We start from the raw sequence: 18,637 nt of genomic DNA, 5'->3' as shown, positions 1-18,637 counted from the left end.
CCTGGGGCCCGGGCCCGGAGGCCTGGCTGGCTGTGCCTCTGTCGTCTGTCCCGTGTCGGACAGTGTGGTTTCACACAACACTCCTCGTGGGCCCTGCTGACATTCTTTGCTTTTGCTCGAGACCTTCTTTCTCGCCTCCAGGATGGAGCCACCCGGCCCGGCCTCACTCCTAGTCTCACACCTGATCCGAGCGGGCCTTCGTTTCTCCATTTTCCTTTTTCTAAGTCAGGTTTATTAAGGTATACTTTCCTTATTGTAAAAGTTGCCCCTTGGAGGTGTACAATTCCATAAAGGTTAACACCTGTGCACAGTCGTGCAGCCACCATCACATCAAGATGAATATAGACCGGGTCCCTCTCCCCCAGACGTTCCTCCTGCCCTTCGCAGCCTCTCCCACCCCACCACAGCCCCCGGCAGCTTCTGTTATTTTTTGTTCCTGTAATTTTGCCTTTTCCAGAATACCACATAAATGGCCTCATAAAGTATGTTTAGCTGCGGCTTCGGGGGAGAAAGGAGAGGTGCCTTCAGTCCCTGCACAGGGGTCAGCCTTCGTGCGTACCTGCTCTAATGAAAAGGGCCACACTCCGGCCAGGCCTGGAGGAAGGTAGCCGCCAGCCTCACTGCAAAGGAGGTTGTGCTGTTGGCAGGTGTTCGCTGAGCACTTGCTACATTGACTCCTTAGACCCCACAGCCCTCCTGGGAGGAGAGGCATCACTGCGATCCCATTGAACAGATCCCGGAGATAGGGGCTCAGAGAGGTTTAGTAATTCACTAAGGTTGCACAGCTGAGAGTTGAGCTCAATTCTGTTATCTTCACCATTTTGTGCACTGAGTCTTGGACAGATGTTACTTCCTCGTGGCAGATGTGGCCCCTGGTGGGGAGGGGCGGGTAGAAGAGGGCCCCTAGACCCGTGTCTCCAGTGTCTGTCTCTCAAGGGGGCTTCATTCCAGGGAAAACAGTCTGTGCTTTGGAGCCTCACCAGGAGAGGCGTGTGTTGAGGCGTGATTCGTAGGAACAGGACACACCGAGGTCCTAGGGCCAGGGCACCTCTCGCAGGCAGCCCAGTGCTGGGCTCACCCCGTCATCACAAGTGCTCCTGACCAGGATCACCCCCCCACACACACACTCCTTCCTGGGCCCACCTGGTGGGAGGGGGAGGCAGGGACCCAGCTGTGTGGATGCTGGAATGGACAGACCAGCCAACAGAGGCCCCACTGCACGTGCTGGCCAGGGGAGGGCTCGGGTAAAGGACAGCATCGCAGTTCTGGGACCAAGTGCCACTAAACCTTATGGGTAATGGGTTTTTCATCCCCTGGGTAATAGGAGACACCAAAAAATGAGGACATTACTTAGTGAGTCCCTCACCTCCCTGGCCCCATTCAGCAGACGCGGGGAAGGACATTGCCCAGCGTCAAGCCGTGTGTGGATTTAATGGGGTTTCCAGCTAAACCCTCCATCAAATTTACGGCTGTGCCTGTCTCCTGACCTTCCCCCTCTCTCACATTCTTTTCGGGAATGAAGCTGTGTGCAGGCTGTGAGGTGTCACTTCCCCCACTTTGGAGATATACAGCTGTGGGCCCTGGTCGAGATGGTGGATTTAATCAGGCCGGTCCCCTCGTTCACCCGCCCCGAAGCCAAGTGACATTAGCACAGCCATCAGGGTCCATCTGGAGTGGGCAGTGCAGTCAGCCACATGCTCAGGCCCAAGCCCTGCCCCACCTCCCCGCTGGAGTGAGGCCAGGCGTCTGCTCACCCCACCAGGCCAGAAGGAGAGGTCACTGCACCCCCCTCCCCCATTGCTGCTGTCAGCCTGGCACCGGGACCAGCCAAGGTTGCTCCTCGATTCCCTCTGTCCATGCCTGGCTCTCCTCCTGGGGGGAAGCCTCTTCTCTGAGTGCCAGCCACCTCCCACCTCTCTGACCATCCAAATCTGACTCCCCTTCCAGGTCCAGCTTAAGGTCACCACCTCCAGGAAGCTATCCCTGATTTCCCTCTCCCCAGCAGAATAGATCTTCCTCTGGGAATGGTGAGGACACCAGGGGTAAAATCCACAGGCACTGCCCTGTGGCGCCTACTGCCTGTGAGCGTTTGCGGCCCTAAGTGGACTGTGGGCTTCAGGGCAAGCCTGTCTCCATGTCCGTTTGCTACTGAGCCTGGCCCACGAAGGCACCTATTATTGTGGGCCTGTCATTGTCATTGCCACAGGCCATGCTGTCAGACCCCTGCCCCGAGAGTGAGGGTGTGCTCACACTGCCAGTCCCACTGGGCTTTGTGGGGCAGGCTAATCTCCCAGACAGCCCCTCACAGCCAGGGCGCCGCCTCCGTGTGTCTGGTTCTAGAAGCACTGGCCCCACGGGTGGCACGCCTGTGCCTGTCTGCTCCAGCCTTTCCAACCCGCCTGCTCCTCTCCTGCCCCTCGGCTGGGCAGGCGGCACCTCCTGCTCCGCTCCCTGCTCTTTGGGGGGAGCACGTGTTCTCGTGGCCCTGCCTCCGGCCCACGTGTATCTCACTGGCTGCCTCAGGCTGGGGGGGAGCCACAGTGGCAGGCAGGTCCCGCGCCCACTGCGCAAGCCGAGCACGTGAGGTGGCTGCTGGCACGGGGGCGGGGAGGAGGTCCGGCAGGTGGGCAGTGACTCAGGCTTGCGGCCTCCAGGGACGATTAACAATTAAATTGTCTGCGCCTTGGAAGTCGAGGCCTCTGGACTCTTGAGTTGGAGGAGGAGGATGAGGTAGCACCAGACTTCACTGGATCAGTGAGGGAGGGGCCTCAGATGTGGGTCGGTGTCGTTAGCGTTGAAGGCGTCGTTGTTATCACGTCGGACCTGGGCTCATATCATAAAACCGTGCTTTTCTCACTCTGTGGCACCAGGACAACAAGCGGGAAACCACTCCTGTTTACGGGCGCCTGGAGCTGCCGGAGCTCCTTGCCATTTAGCATGTGCGCCTCACGCCGACCTCAGGAGGAAGGAATTCCTAGTCCCATTTTGCCAAAGAGTTTATGAAGGACAGTGCCGGGGTCAGACCTGCATGCTGGGAGGCCCTGGGCTTCCTGGGGCCTGGTGGGGCGTGGGCGGCAGGGGTGAGGCCAGCGGCCTGCCAGGACCTAGGCCAGGGCAGAGAGGCCTGGAGTGGCCTGGAGGCAGATGTGTGGCCCCACGCCACCGCTGCTCCGTGGACGGGCCAGGAGGTAGCCAGGCCGTGCGGCTGAGTGGGTGGCAGTGCCCCCTGCAAGGGAGGGGCTTTGTGGAGGAGACACAGACATTTTCTTTTTGGATGTGTCACATCCAAGGAGCCCAGGACTTGTGCGAGGGGCGGGCAGAGCACCCAGTGCTCAGGAGAGAGGTCTGGGCCCAGGAGAGAGGTGCTGACACACGTGCTCCGACACGTGCACCAGGTTTTTCTCTGTAGGTGCCAGGGACCCTCTAGGAAGCGGTGGCTTCTCAGACGGCCCTCAGAAGCCGGCCCCAGCGGGCTCCTGCGATCCTTGAAAGCAGATGGCCGGATGCTGCCTGGAAACGCCCACGTGGTAAGCAGTGGCCAGCGCAAGCGGCAGGGCCCTCCATGCACCCCGCGTGCCAGTGTGAAGGGCAGCCCATTGTGTAAATATACAGCTCAGGGGCGACCTGGGAATATCCCCCAGTGAACCTGAACTGATGCTCAAATTAGATCCGTTCCAGCCAGATCAGCCTGTGACTCTCGCCCCCGGAGTGCTCCTCTCCTTTCCGGGCGGGTGTTGGATTTCCAAAGGCTTGTCGTCAACCACGGGGCGAGCTCGGCGCGGCCTGCTCCCTGGCGCTGGGCAGCCCGGAAGGCCGCTGTTTGAGGTTGGCTTGAGGCAGCCGGTGCCATGCACTTGGGAGCGTTTCAAAGGAGGCGGGTGTGCACACAAGTCATTATGAGGCTGATCAGAAGAGGGGGCATTTAGGGAGTGTGTACACAGCAATCATCGTTGAAGGGCCCTTCTCCCACAGAGACCATTATCCGGAGCAGGGTGCTGTTTGCCTGGTTTTGTCTGGGCCACGATTTGCATTCACTTGATGGATTGTCAGGGTCGGGGGTCTCCTCCTTGGGAAACAGTGGAGAGGCTGGAGCAAACCCTTAAGAGGAAGGGGATCACTAACACCGCGTTTGCCCAGGTCCTTGAGAGGCCGGTCCCAGCACGGTGCTAGATCAACATGACAGGCGGCTAAGCAGCTTGGGCAGTCCATTCACGGAGCCTTTCATTGCTCACTCAGAAGGGCCCGGCAAGTCCGCTCCGGGCGGCGTAGATGCAGCTCGCAGGACCTGGCCTGCGGGCGCCTGATTTTTGCCAGCGACCGTGGCTGTGGCTCAGCCCACGTTTGCCAAAGTGATTTGGAGTGGCCTTCCTCTGGTCCAGCCCTGCCTGGCCCCTTACGCTCCTGCCCGGTCACCGGCCTTCGTCCTGGCTGGACGCTGAAAAAAAGCTCTGGGGGAGAAGGCTGTGGCAGGGAGGGGAGAGGGGCCCTTGGCCAGTCGGGTAGGGGAAGGCTCTCCTTTGCAGGGTAAACACTCCCGGCTGCCCAAACGCCGCAATCCAGTGTTGTTGCTGTCCTTTTGGTCAAGGTTGGAGAGGTTTGGGTTTGATTTTTGGTGTTTTCTGGGACATCAGTGACGCACTGGGACGTCGCTACTGAGCCTTAGGAGCAAGACCTGAGGTTCCGAGTCGCTTCTTCGGAGCAGCATCACCGTCACTTTGATCTTCTTGCTTTTGTTGCTTCTTCAGACACAAAAGACCTGTGCTGTGTGACTCAGGAGAGGTGGCGGCGGTGAGAGGCAGGCCCAGGCCACGCTGCCCGGAGGAGCCCCTGCTTTGGGGTTTGGTTTGGGTGTGGTGGGTGGTGAGATTGCTGGATCACGGTCTGTATTCAGATCATCAGGGATTTCCTTTTGTCACAGTCAGAACTGCGTGATGCAAGGTGACTCTCATCAGTGATACCAGTTTTTCCCGAACGGGTCTCTATTCCGAGTTGCCTCTTCTGGGTCCAGTTCCAGGCTGGGCGGCCCAGCAGATGGGCCCCCCTGAGAGGGACTCGGGGTGCCTCAGCGAGCCAGTGCTGGCTGAGGCCTCAATAGCGAATCCTTTTTCACAACAGAACCCAACACTTCGTAGCCCTTCTGCTCGCAGTGACTTAGTGTTTCCTGTCCTCTCTACGGTTAAAATGGAGGTGGACCTGCCGGCCCAGCACCCCGCAGAGAAGGGGGCCCATGCTAGATTCTGTAAGGAATTGGCCCAGAAAAGGGACGCTCCCTGGGGGAAGCCGGTAGTCAGGTGCCGGGGGGTCCAGGGAGGAGGGAGTTGGGGGCACCAAGAGCGGGCCTCTTGTCTTTGGGCCCTTTTCCCACCCTGCCTGTCAGAGAGGTTGTGGAAAATGGTCAGAAGGCATGTGGGGATGGCGCAGCCTTATGTCCTAAAGAAGCTTAAGTGGAGCTTTCTTTTCATCTTTTCACCCTAAGCCAGCGGTTCTCAACCTGTGGGTCGCGACCCCTTTGGGGGTCGAACGACCCTTTCACAGGGGTCGCCTAAGACCATCGGAAAACACATATATAATTACATATTGTTTTTGTGATTAATCACTATGCTTTAACTATGTTCAATTTGTAACAATGAAAATACATCCTGCATATCAGATATTTACATTACGATTCATAACAGTAGCAAAATTACAGTTATGAAGTAGCAATGAAAATAATTTTATGGTTGGGGGTCACCACATGAGGAACTGTATTAAAGGGTCGCGGCATTAGGAAGGTTGAGAACCACTGCCTAAGCCAATGCTCAGAAGTGGCTGGGAGGTACCAACTGGGCGGGCAAGGCTGCAGCAGAACGCCTCCCACCTCCGAGGGCGCAGGTCCTGTGCCCGAGGGGAGCCTGAGAAATCGGAACGCGGTGTGGCTGTAAACCTTAGACAGACAAAAGCTTTTAGAAAAACAGTCTTCAGGATGCAGGGCCAGGCACAGGACCCACTAAAAGAAAGTTAAATTGGACCTTACTGAAATCTAAAACCCTGCTCTCTGAGAGACCCTCTTGGATGAGAAGACAGGCTGCAGACAGAGAAGATACATGCGAACCACATGTCTGACAAGGGACTAGCACCCAGCACCTGCAAGGGCTCCCAGAACTCAACAGCGGAAAGCCCAACCCAATCAGGGAACGGGCAACAGACATGAAAGACACATTCCACCAGAGGATGCATCAGATGGCGAATAAGAGCATGACATGATGTTCGACTTCATTAGCCAGTAGGGAGCGCCAGCTACCGCCGCAGTGAAACGCGGCACACCTGTCAGGACAGGTGACTAGACAGTCAGTGCAGCACCCAGCGCTGGAGGGGCTGGAGGCCCGATCTCTCACTAGTTGCTCGCGGGAGCGTAAATGACGCGACCACTCCGGAAAACAGCCTGGCGGTTTCTTATTGAATCAACATGCAAATACCGTATGATCCGGCATTTATCCCAGAGAAATGAAGATTTAGGGTCATGCAAAAACCTATACATGAATGTTTATAGCAGCTTTATTTATAATAACCAAACCCGGAAACAGTGCAGACGTCCTTCCGTGGCTGAGTGGTCACACACGCCGTGGTTCATCTATACCGTGGATGACTAGCCAGCTGTAAAAATGAATGGGCTCTCCATGCCCACGTCGCCTTTGATGAATCTCTAGGAAGTTATGCTGAGTGAAAAGGCCAACCCCAAAAGGTTACAAACCATAACCTTAGGTACGGTTTTGAAATGACAGCATTTAGAAATGGAGAACAGATTACCGGGGTCAAAGTCGGTCAGTGGCGGGTAGGGAGGCACAGGAGGAGGAGGAGGTGGTTATAACCGGGCACAGGAAGGGCCCCTGTGCTTATGGGACTGTCCAGAATCTTCCCTGAGGTGGTGGCTGCAGAGCCTGCACACACACACACACACACACACACACACACACACACACACGCATGAGTACAGGCATGCTGCAGAGGGATTATGGGTTCGATTCCAAACCGCCCATAAAGCAAGTGGTAATCTCTTTGCTCGTGGAGGGACTTGCCTTCAATTTGTAAAGAACGCAACATCTGGGGAGCACAACAACACGGAGGCAGTGAAACGAGGGGTGCCCGTACAAGCAAAATGGGGAAATCAGAACAAGACGGGATTATATCTCTGTCAGCAGGCGGGTTCTGGTGTTGCCTTGGAGTTTTGCAAGATATCATTAGGGAAACCTGGGTAAAGGGTACACGGTTTCTCTATCACTTCTTACAACCGCATTTGAATCTAAAATAATCTCCAAATTAAAAACATTAGTTAAAAACAGCAGTGTGGATTTAGACATGTGTCTTTCCTAGCTCCTCCCCAAGTAAGCAGGGGTATGTTTCACAAGGGGTCAGGGACATCTGCGCTTATAGGAGTCTGGTGAGCAATGGAGCCCCCATTGGCTCAGGGGTCCCCAAAGGCTTGGCTTCCTGAAGCTGGCAGCCGGGCAGCAGGGAGGAGCCAGGATGGGCAGTCCTGCTTCATTCCCCTCTAGCCATTTTCTCCTCCTGGTGTTGGCTTCTTGGGGATGGCTTTCTCTCACGGCCTTGCCAGGATCATGTCCATGTGTTCGTTCATTGACACTGCTTCTGTCAGCAGACATTTCTCGAGGACCCACCAGGCACCAGGCGTGGAAAGACAAGCTCTCTGGCTGCAGGGGGCTGCAGGGTGGAGGAGGAGCGGGCAGGCTGGCACCAATGCTGCACAGAAATGAGCTGGGATGAGACCAGCAGGCGACCTCAACCTGGAGTGGTCAAGGGGGAAAGGAGGAAGCTCGGAAGGCTTTCTGGAGGAGGTGGTGTCTGAGCCTCCTTGAAGAACAAATGTTCTAAAAGGAATCTTTTGAGAGGCGATACAGCCTGGTGGGTAAGAGTTGACCGCCTGGGTTTGAATTCTGGCTCTGCCTGACCTCTTCCTCAGTTTCCTTCTCTGTGACATGAGGACAAGGAGACCTACCTTGTAGGGGTGGTTCTGAGGATAAAATGCGTCGCCTTTGCTAGGTGCCTGGTCTATAGCGAGTGCTATGGAAGTGTTTGAGAAATAAAACTAACCGAGTAAATGGGGTGGCTTACAGCATGTGATTGGAGCTGGGCCAGAGGGCTGGAGAGGATCGGAGGGCAGGTCCTGGGTGGCTGCGTGGCAGCGGGCAGGGGCCGGTGCCATTCCTGAGAGGGGCAGTGGGAGGGCCTCACTGGCCTCTTCACCGTGGAGATCACTGTTCTTTCCTCTTCCCGTGTGACGGCCCCTCCGTGCCCCCTGACTCTGTCTGGAAAGTAGTAGAAGGGGGCTTTCCCACCAGGATGTCCTCATTTGCTGGGACAGAGACTTGGGGAATTGGGAGAAACTGGACTGACAAGACAGACTCCTGGAGTAGGGGCTCCTTTGTCAGTGCCCCCCCTGTGTGACCAGCACAGACCCCCTGAGGCGCGCTGGGTGAAGCCCCTCCCGCCGTGACCCTGCAGGACCGCTGGCCATGTGACCTCTGTTTGGCTACGCAACTTGTCACCTCGGACTACTTAGCCCCGCACTCTGAGCAGGTGTTCACCCGAAGTATTGGCCTGCTGGCCCCAGCGAGGGCCCAGGGGAAGGGCGGGGAGGGAGGGAGCGAGGGCAGGTTTGCTCTCTGCTCAAGTCGCAGCTGTCCTCACCTGGGTTTTGGCCTGGGCCCTGAGGGGACGTTTGTTCCAGGAGGGGTTCCTGCAGGTTGGTGGTCTAGGTCCCCACGTCTGGGAGGGCTCAGGTCTGGGCTGTGGGACCACGTGATCCGTGGTGCTGGTGTTACTGGGTAGGGTCCAGGGCTCTATTTACTCTTCAGGAAAGTGGGTGCACAAAGCCTGCTCCCTACTTCACAGCCAGGGGGGCTCCAGCTCGGTACCCTTAGTGCGCGGCAGAGGACACTGCGCCCTGCACTTGCTGCCGCCTCCTGACCAGTGCACCCACGGGTCCTGGCACCCACGGGTCTGTGCCCCAGGGCTTTCCCTGGCTGCTGCCCTGGTGGCAGACCAGGGTGCCAGGAACTTAGCACCCCAAATCGACAGCCCTACCTAGCAGATGTCTCTGGCAGAATTGGTGTATCAGTGCCCAGCCCCTCACCCCACTGTCTGGGCCTGCGTCTAAGGTCAAGCCTCCACAGGCTCCCAGAGGGTCCCTGTGATGCTGAGCCTGGTTGCCCAAGGGTGCTGATGTCCCTGCTTAGCCGCCTGCCTTCCTTGCCTGTCCCTGCTGTTCTACAGTTGGCCTGTTGCCTCCAAAATACCCACCCCCCCACACTCACATCCTCATCTCCGGGTCTGCTCTGGGGCACCCAGACCAGATGGAGCCGCTGCCAGTTCTCTGGCAGACACTGTGGACTTGACGTCAGGCGGGATGGCCCCCACCCACCACGCCCGCAGCAAGCTGCTTCCACGCCTCACTCCCCTCCTGGGCAAAGTGAGGACGATGACCCGCCGAGGCGAGCCCTGCCACCTGGCACATTACATTTTAGACTCCGGTGTCTTGGAGCAACCGTCTTAGCTGTCTCGTAGCCCAGCCCGGCCCTCGGGAGTTTGGGAGGGAGGCTGAGTTGCACAGCTTGTGGGCCGTTATTTCCTGCTTCTGGTTTAGTTTGCTCTTGCTGATGGACAGAGTAGGGGGAGCAGGGAGGGCTCAAGGTGAATAGCCAAACCCCATTCCCTGAGAAAGGGAGAGTTGTTTTCAAAATCCAGTCGCCCTGCCCTCGGCTCCCTCCCCACCTGGGGCCTGTGGGTGGCTCTGGGACAAACGATTCTTGCTGGGCCCCCCGCCCCTGCTGCAGAGCCTGTCCTGAAAGGTGGGTCCTCTGAGAACTGGCTCCTCTCTGGGAGCGTTCACAAGAGATTTCTCATGGCTCAGTTCCCCCATAGAAAGTGGGGATTGAAAGTCCCGGGCAGCCCGAGGGAGAAAGTGAAGGGAGTGAGGCAGCGCAGACAGGAATAGGTTAACAGCATTCATGGCCTGGTGTCTTGGGAGGAATTAAAAAAACGAACGAAGAAAAGCTAAGCACAAAACCAACCAAAGAGAAAAAGGGAAACTTAAAGCAGACTAAGACAAGATGGACAGGACCCACGCACTCCCGCCCGGCAGCTGGGCGAGTAGGCAGCCGTGTGGGTCTCTGGCTGCCTTCTGAGCCTGAGCCAGGCCTTTGTGGGCCCGGCTGGGGGAATATTTAGCAAAGCTGTTTATTTTGCATAAGCCCCAGTAATGACCGAGCCTGAGGACAGAGGGATTGTGTGGGGCTGACAGCGTGATTTAACACCGAGCCACCTGACCCCCACCTGACCCCGCACCCTCAGCTGCCCCTGCAGAATAAATTCACATCGTGTTAATCAGGGAGGGAGGGCGGAGGCGGAGGGAGGCCCGCTGTGGGGACAGAAGTCTTGAAAGGGGTGGCGGGGTCCTGTGGCAGGTGGCCCTGAGTTTGGGGCACTCACTAGTGTTTCCTTTCTACTTCCTGCCCAGCTGAAACGCCGACTCCCCGAGAGGAGGGGTGTCTCATTCTTGGGCTCAGCTTGCCTTCTTGGTTCTTCCCAAGCATTTGCCTGGCGCCCAATCTGTGCGCTTCTTTAATGCGAAGCTCTTTGTTTCTTTTTTAATGCAATGTTGGTGGCAGGTGCCAAAGGAGAGCTTGCCTGGGCCCGGGCCCATCTGCAGCCGGTGACCGAGGGGCGGGTCTCAACTGTGCCCTGGAGGCCTTTCCCCTCCAGCTCTCAGAGGCCTGCTCTGTTCCCTCCTGCATTCTGTTTCCTGCTCCTCCCTCACTTGTCTGCCCCTGGCCGTTCTCCGGCACAGCAGTGCTGCATCAGCCCGCACTGCTAGGCAGGGGGCGAGGGCTCCACTGGTTCCGTGTTGGTGATTCTTTCTGCACATGGGACGCCGCCGAACCAACTGAGCCACTGGCCAGGGCCACTGTGGTGCTTCTGAGTCTGCACCTGGTGAGCCCGGAGGGGAGGGACCCCGGTATTGTCAGGAGAGCTGCCAAGGGAGAAGGCGGCGGGGATCAGCTCGTGTCAAGCCCACACACAGATAAACCCTCGCTCCCCATTTTGCCTTCCTCCAGAATAAGCGGTTTGCCTGCTTCCTGGTGCCCAGTGGACGCCTCCCTAGGGACACGGTTGACCGTGAGGGAAGGGGCTCCCCAGTGGGGGCTTTGGCCACGAGGCTGCGGACACAGCCCCCCAGGGCAGCCTGTGCTCTCCGCGGCCCAGCAGGTCTCCCTCCTGGGAAACGGGAGGAAGAGACAAGGATGATGAAAAGAAGCGAGAACGGAAAATGCAACTTGCGGCACCTACGGAGCAGGCGCGCTCTGCTTGGACTTGGCGCTGAGAGGACTTATGGGAGGAAGGTCAGGTGGTCGGAGGGGAGGAAGTTAAGCATCTCCTTTCAGACTTGGGGCAACATTTGATCAACGAGAAATCCGTGTTTCCCACCGGTTTCCACGGGAGAGGATGGGTCTCCTGGAAGCTGTGGGCCTGGGAGACAGAGGGCTGCTTCTCATTCCTGTCTCCCACTCACATCCCCCTGCCTGGCCTCTGCTTAGCATGAAGGAGTTGGTCCCCTGTGGCTGAGGTTTTCCAATTCTGACACGTCGATGTTTGAGTCACTAGCACGCCTCTGTCATCACAAATGGGGCTCTTCCTCCCGCTGTACTGATGAGGAACCCGAGGCCAGGAGCCAGCACTGAGCGCCGGTGGTTGAACTGTGTGCAGGATCTAGTTGTGCTTCCTATCAGGCTAAGCGTTACAACGTCTAACTGACCCCGTCTCCCTCCTCCCTCCTGTGTGAGTCTGGACACCCTCTCTCTCTGTCTGTCTGTCTGAAACTGAGGACCTGAGGCGGCCCCACCCTCCCCCACCCCAGGCCCAGTCCCAGGCCCCACTGAGCTGAGGTTCAGTGGAAGAGTCTATGGTCATCACAGGACCAGGATGTCAGAGGCAGTTTGGGGTCCAGAGGCACCCAGAGGGGCCATGTCTTCCCTAGATGGGGGGCGGGGGTCAGGCAGAGGAGGAACGGGGGCCTGAGATGTGTGAGCCAGGCCACTGCGTTGGGCGGGGCACATTTACAGAGACGGGGTTCTAGGGGGGACTCTAAAGGCAGAAGATGCCCTGCATGGCCGCCGCGTCGGAGGTCCAGGCGACGGTCCACCCGCAGCAATGGCAATTTTGTGGTGAAGGTGCGAGTGTGAAACAGGCCTCTGTCCCCTTGGAAGCGCACAGACACAAACCCTTTTGGAGCCTGGCCCCTCTTTCCGTCTTGAGGGATCCCCAGCCGGGTGTTAATCACGCAGGAGCCCGCGTCAGCTCCGAGGGGTTTGCTTATCCACTGCCACCCTGTGTTCTGGAGGCGGCCCCAAAAGGGCATGTCGTTTACCAGGGTCAGCCGGGGAGAAAGAGAAAGAGGTCATGAGCTGAACATTAACCGATCAAAGTTAATGCTTGGGAGGGAGCGGGGAGGAAGGGGTGCCCCCTTCTCTCCCCAGTGGCCTGTGTGAGGGCGGGCAACGGGGTGGGAGAGAGTCCACCACTGTCCTGGGGCAGAGGTCCCAGAGCCCTTCCCCTTTAGGTTACCTCGAATGTGGGGCTCTCCCCAACACCCCCCTGGCACCGCACGGCGCCCCTCTCCATCACAGCACATCCAGGCCTCCGACCCATCCACCAGTCTGAGGCGCAGGCTCTGAGCGGACGCCTAGAGGGGACGCGGGCTGCTTGCGGGTCTGGAAGTCGTGGGCTCTGCGCCCTCACTCTGTCCGGGTTCCTCACAGCAAGTCATGTTTTCTCTCAGCTTCGCCTCTCCACGCTGAGGACCCTGAATGCTTCCACTTTTCTAATAAGAAGTAGGAATAAAGCTTTTAAAAAAGCCAAAGTCGTTGTTGTTGTTAGGCAGTCAGAGACTGTGGACACGGGTTTGGGGGAGGGTTTCTGCTGGGTTCCCTTCTGGGTGACCCGCTGGTATCTTGTGGCTTTTCTCCACCGAGTGTCTGGTCTCCTTGTCTGCAGGGAACACCCCGCCAGCCGGTCCCTGCCCTCACTCATAACCGAGGACAGTTTGGAGTACGCGCCGCGACACTCGCACACCTCACAGCTCTCTCTGGAAAATGAAAAACGGAAGGACGTGTGAGGCATTGTCACTGGCATCTGTGGCCTCGGGGGGGCGGAGGGGGGCTGTCTCGGAGCCTCCGTTTCCCGGTTAGTGCAATGGCGGGTCTGATGGATGAGCTCCGAGGCTGAACTGACCCTGCCTTCAGTCCTGTACATATATAGCTTGGTCATCTATGGTCCTAAAACTTTATGAGTCTTTCTCACCCTGTTTCATGAAATCGCCTGATAATTACACCCAGTGGAGTGCCATCATCTTCTGCGTTGGATGTCAGTGCCCCGTCCAATTAGACCGGTCTTGGTGCTAATCCCTGGGAACCCCACCTTCCCCGCTTCCTGCATTCGGAGGCCTAAACGCGACATCGCCTTCCCAGGGAGGCTCCCTTACCCCGTCGTCATCTTTTCTTGTTGTGATTGTGCGCCGTGGCTCCCACCCTCACCCCTCCTTCCAAATGAGGGTGAAATGCAGCGGCACCATGTGCTGCTTTAGTAGATTTTCAAAACAAAAACCCAACGATCGTCATAAAGAAAGTCATTCCTATGCCGTGAGTGTGGGTTCTGTCCCCCCGACATTGCTGTGTCTGCGGAGAAAAAGGAAGTCTCTGTGAGCATGTTGTATCGACCGGACAAACAAACACCCCAGTGGATAGGAAGCTTTCGCGGGAGCACGTGAGGGAGGTCTGTGCAGATGGCCGGCCGAGCCTCCCTCTCCCTCACCCTCACGGGCGTTCCCATGTGGCTGTTTCTTTCTCTTCCCGCACAGCAGAGCGGCCGCAGAGGGGAGGGAGCGCTCTTGGGCTGACGCTTCACACAGAGCCTGGCTTCAGCACTGCCGACCCTGGTGGAAGGATTATGGCTTCCAGGTGACACCAGCAGCTGAGGCTCCTGGAGGTGAAATGACTTGTCCCCGTGACTGGGCACCAGCTGGTGTCCTGGGCCCCTCCCGGACCAGTGCAGGCACGCAGGCCGGCACCCTTCCCAAACCAGGCGCGGGCAGCTCACGGCACCCCCAGACGCAGGCAGCTGGAGGGTCTGCAGTGAGAAGGGCCAGCGCGATCCCCACTCTCTCCCACAGACGCGCTCACATGTCCACCCTCCGCCAAGCACGGCCTTTCCCGGCATCTTCCACACAGGCCTTCCTCCGGACAGCTCTCTCCCGGGCTCCTGTGAGCGCACTGCAGCCGGGCTCAGCGTGCCTTTGAGTTTACAAGCAGGCCCCTCAGTGGGGCCGGCTCTTGCAGATCCTGTCACAGAGCCAGCGCCCGGGCAGAGGGCACACTTTACCTGCAGGGCTGTGCTGCCTTTTTTGGGAATGTGGGAGCTCTCCCCCGTACCTCCCCCCTCACACACACACCACAGGCTCACTACCCCTCAGCCTGCAGCTGTGAATGGGGGGCTGGAGGGTGGGCGAGAGAGCCCCAGGGTGTTCCGCTGGGCCAGGGTGGGACCACCCCCTCTCGGGGTCTGGAAGGCCTTGTTGGCTGTGTGGGTGCGAGTACGTGAGCGCGGCCCGTGGACCGGCTTTCTGCTCAGGTCGGCCTGGCTCTCACACACGGGCTGTTTCCCAGGAGAGCCCGGCCCAGCGTGCCTCTCTGAGGCTGCTGTGAGGGTTAAATGAGGTACCGGGTGAAAACATGCTTTAGAAACGAGGTTGGCACTGTGAGTACAAATGCAGGCTGTTTTCCCTCTGCTGTGCAAGCCAGGTGTGGCCCGCAATAACCTGCAAATGGCGCTGGGAGGGGACAGTGGCCCTTTGTGGGGTGTGCGCCGGGCTGTCCAGCGCCTCAGCCTGTGGAGCGAGACCACTGGCTCCATCCCAGCTGCTGGTTCCCTCGGTCCCTGAGTCCGAGTGGAGCCTGAGCGTCTGCATCTCTAACCTGTGGGCGGGCGGGGGGGGCGGGGGACACGGGGCCACTGGGCAAAGCTGAGGGTCGTTTGCTCTGTTTGGGGTTCTGAGTTGGGCAGATTCTCCAGGGATGCAGAATGGGCCCCGTCTTTTTCATTGCCCCCCCTCCCCCCCACCACACACACATACTTTTATCATTCCTTCTTTAGCAGAATATAGCCCTTAAGCCAGTGCTTCTCAAACTTTCAGGCTTCCATGTACAAACTAGTCGCCCCAGGACCTGCTGAAATTCAGCTTCTGACCCCGTAGGTCGCGCGGGGCCAGGATTCTGCATTTTAGACACTTCCCAGCCAATGCCGAGGCTGTGGGTCCCGGGGCCACACAGTGAGTAGCAAGGCCTGAGACAGGCAGGTTCCCAAGTCACTTCTCTTGGCAACCCAGTTGTCATTTTCCCCATGGACTCTCAGAGAAACCCGCCAGCCATCGTGGCGACCTGTGCATGGGATCGGAGCACGCGCTGCCTCGGTTTCCCCTCTGTCCAGTAGGGGTGATCATCCTTGCCACGTGAGGGGTGTGTGGATGAGAAGAGGTGAGGGGACAATGCCCGGAGAAAGTGGGCATTGTTGTTGTCCCTCCTCTGCTGCCTGTCTTTTACTTTCACAGCTTCTATGTGAAGGAGCCGGGGGTCCTGGGGCCGTGGTTGCAGCAAAAAAGTGCAAGTCGGTGGCTTGCCCAGGTGCTGGAGGACGCCCAGGGCTATGCCTCTGCGGGTCCCCAAGTTCAGGTTCCGCACGTGCCTTGAGCATGATGAGGATAGTGTGTGGTCACTCACATGCCTCTGGACTTTTCAAGAATCTGAAATCATTTTTATTTTTTTAGGTTAAAAGGAAAAACAGAGCCTTGTTCCTGTTCGGTATAAATCTGAGCTCTGGGTTATGTACCAGCACAAATTTCCACACTCCGCACGTACCCTCACCCCGCTCAGATCAGTAAACACTTTTTAAATGTGTGTTTTCTTTCCAAATAAAGCCACTTCAGCTTTACAGGAATGACCCGCCGGCTGAAGTCCACACTCGGCAGCCTCCGCCGCCGTGTTGTGCCGAGTGGGGACGATTGTAGATGGAGTGGCGTCGCCGCGGGCCTTCCCCGCGTGGTTCGGATGCGGAGCTGCTCCTCGGTGACAGATAAATCATGGCTGGATGTGAAGAGGTATCGTTTAAAAAGTGACAGGATTCAATTGGCTTCTTAAAAACCATGCCGAGCTGCTAAATTCACATGGAGATTGAGAGGCTCGGGATGGCCCAGGGTGACAGTGTCCTAGCCTTGATTTATCTCGGCTGTTTGGTCAGCCCATGACTTCAGGCCTGGGGTGGCGAGGCGGCATCGCCGGGGGGGGGGTCTCCATGTCCCCAGCCCCCAGCTAGGCCCCGGAGCACCACCGAGAGCAAGGCGCCTGCGCAGGCCCCCGGGAGAGAGAACGCACGTGAACCCAACTTCAGGAAGGGGCGTGCCCGCCTCCTTCTTGTTTATGGTGAAACGCTGCGGTGTCACCTTGCGGGGGACCATTCCCGCTGTCGCACTGTTAGGCTGCCCACAGCCGCTTGGTGTGAGGAGTTCCCTGTGGTCAGCCTCTGTCAGCATCTTCTCACTTAGGTGACCCTGGGTGAGCTCGAGGCTGGGAATGCCCTGTGGGTAGGTTACCAGGTTATTTCCAAACAGCGCGTCCGCACACCCTTCATCATTGGATGGTCTCTTTCAGAAAAAAATCTCGTTAATTTTTTTTAGGTAGAAAATGGTATTTTGCATTCAGGAAACAAGATGTTTTTGTCTTTAAAAAAAGGCAGAAAGAAGAAAGGCCTTGCTTAAGGAAGCATTCAGTGGGGGTTGTAGAGACCCAATTTGGCAGCTCACACTAGCTGGTGGCTGCCAGTTCTTTCATCTCCCAACTCCAAGTTCAGGGATTGCTGGTTGGTAGCTTGAAATCAGCCACGGTGAGAGGGTTTACACCATAGAGATTGGCAAATGCCACAAACCAGGGCTCCGCCTTCCCCTGAGAATCAGTTGTTAACATCTCAGCACACCACTGCAGCCATTTAACACTTGGTCGTCAGGGCTTGCTGAGCAAACTCATGATCATAAGAAACACCTGCAGCCAGAAGTGGTGCTGTTAACAGGCAGCCCTGCTCTGTGATCGAGGACTGCCTGCTTGCGGCATTCCCAGTCCCCAGGCGGAGACGAGGCCTTCCCTCAGGTTGAGCATTCGGGACAACTCGGAGTTAGAATGGGAGCCTACGCCAGATTTCTGCGAGTGTGCAAAGGAGGGAGGAGGAGTGACGGCTGGAAGGCCCTGGTGTTCATGGTGCTGTCAGGAGGCCCTCGCTTCTTGTCCTAGGTGACGGCTAAAATTACAGCCGTAGCTGGTGCCAGGGACCTGGTCAGTGACACTGGCCAGAGCCCCTCCAGGGTCTGCTGCCCTCCCACATTCCTCCTGGTGACGGCTGTGGTGGCAGGATGCTGCGCACCTCCAGGCCTGCATCTGGTTCCCATTTCATCAGAGGCCGGAGTTCACCCAGTAACCCATAGCTCGCATGCATTTCAAAGGACACGCTTAATGGGCCCCAGTGCTGGGCTTTTTCATCTCTCCAGGAGACACGAGTTTTGTTCCTCGATGGGTGGGGAGGACAGGTGAAGCTGGTGAGTGTGTTTGGAAGTTGCAGAAGTTGTTCATTTTGAGGCTGTAATAAATGGTTCAGGCTGAGGCAGGGGAGGGAAGTGAGACGCAATAAATGATGGCAAAAGAGGGATTTATTGAGGCCAGTTTTCCAGGGTAGACTTAGGGGCCAGACAGCCGGGGGGTGGGGGGCGGGGACATTCAGGTTTTGGTTTGGGTTGGACCCCCCAGCCTCGGCCCTTTCCTCAGTGAGAGCTGGGACCCAGCGCTCGGTCATGGCAGACGCTTCCACTTGGGCACACACACCCCGAGCAGACAGGTGGGCTGGGGACGCGTGAGAAAACCCGCATCCCACTGAGAGGCGGGCTCGGCTTCCGTCGGGGCTCTGCACAGGGTCCGACAGTCTCCCTCCGCACTCGACACTCAGAGGCCCGCACCGCAGGCCTCCCGGCTAACCGCAGTGCAGCCCACGAAGGGGAGCCTTTAGGCCCCCAGGACAGTCTCATGTCTGCTCCCGCAGGGGACCCAGCGGGATCAGGGCAGATGCCAGGAGAGGGGCTGAGAGGTGTTCCAGGGGAGCCAGAGTCCACGGGGGCAACTTCACAGACCTGGTTGGGTCTCGGAGCCCCAGGGCTTGCTGAGGTGGGTGGGTGTGCAGGAGATGGTGGGAGGTGAGGCTGGGGCGAGGTAAGTGGGTGGTGGGAGAGCATGGAGGTGGCAAGCTGGGAGTGTGATACAGGGGTGGGGAGGGAGCTATCCTCAGCTCACCTCAGTCCAAGGAGCAGGGTCAACCCCTGAGTCCAGCCATGTGCCATGGACACGGCTCTGTAAGTGGTGCCAGGAGTGACCGGGAGGACAGAGGAAGGCCCTGCCTGCCTCGAGTTCTGGAACCTGCTGGGATCTTCTGAAAAGGAGCATTTCGGGGACACCAAGCACCATCCTTACGTGTAGGACCTGAGGTGGCTGAGTGGCAT

General features: G+C 57.8%; 1 protein-coding gene across 1 annotated transcript in view; it reads left to right on the top strand.

Moving 5' to 3' along the window:
* GLI2 (GLI family zinc finger 2) overlaps window positions 1-18,637 on the top strand; it is a 163,377-nt gene that overhangs the window by 73,137 nt on the left and 71,603 nt on the right. The window lies entirely within an intron of this gene.

Source organism: Myotis lucifugus, unplaced genomic scaffold (assembly GCF_000147115.1).
Source record: "Myotis lucifugus unplaced genomic scaffold, Myoluc2.0 scaffold_247, whole genome shotgun sequence".
Lineage (NCBI taxonomy): Eukaryota > Metazoa > Chordata > Mammalia > Chiroptera > Vespertilionidae > Myotis > Myotis lucifugus.
The sequence above is the reverse complement of the archived record's forward strand: the minus strand, read 5'-3'. Positions and strand labels throughout refer to the sequence as shown.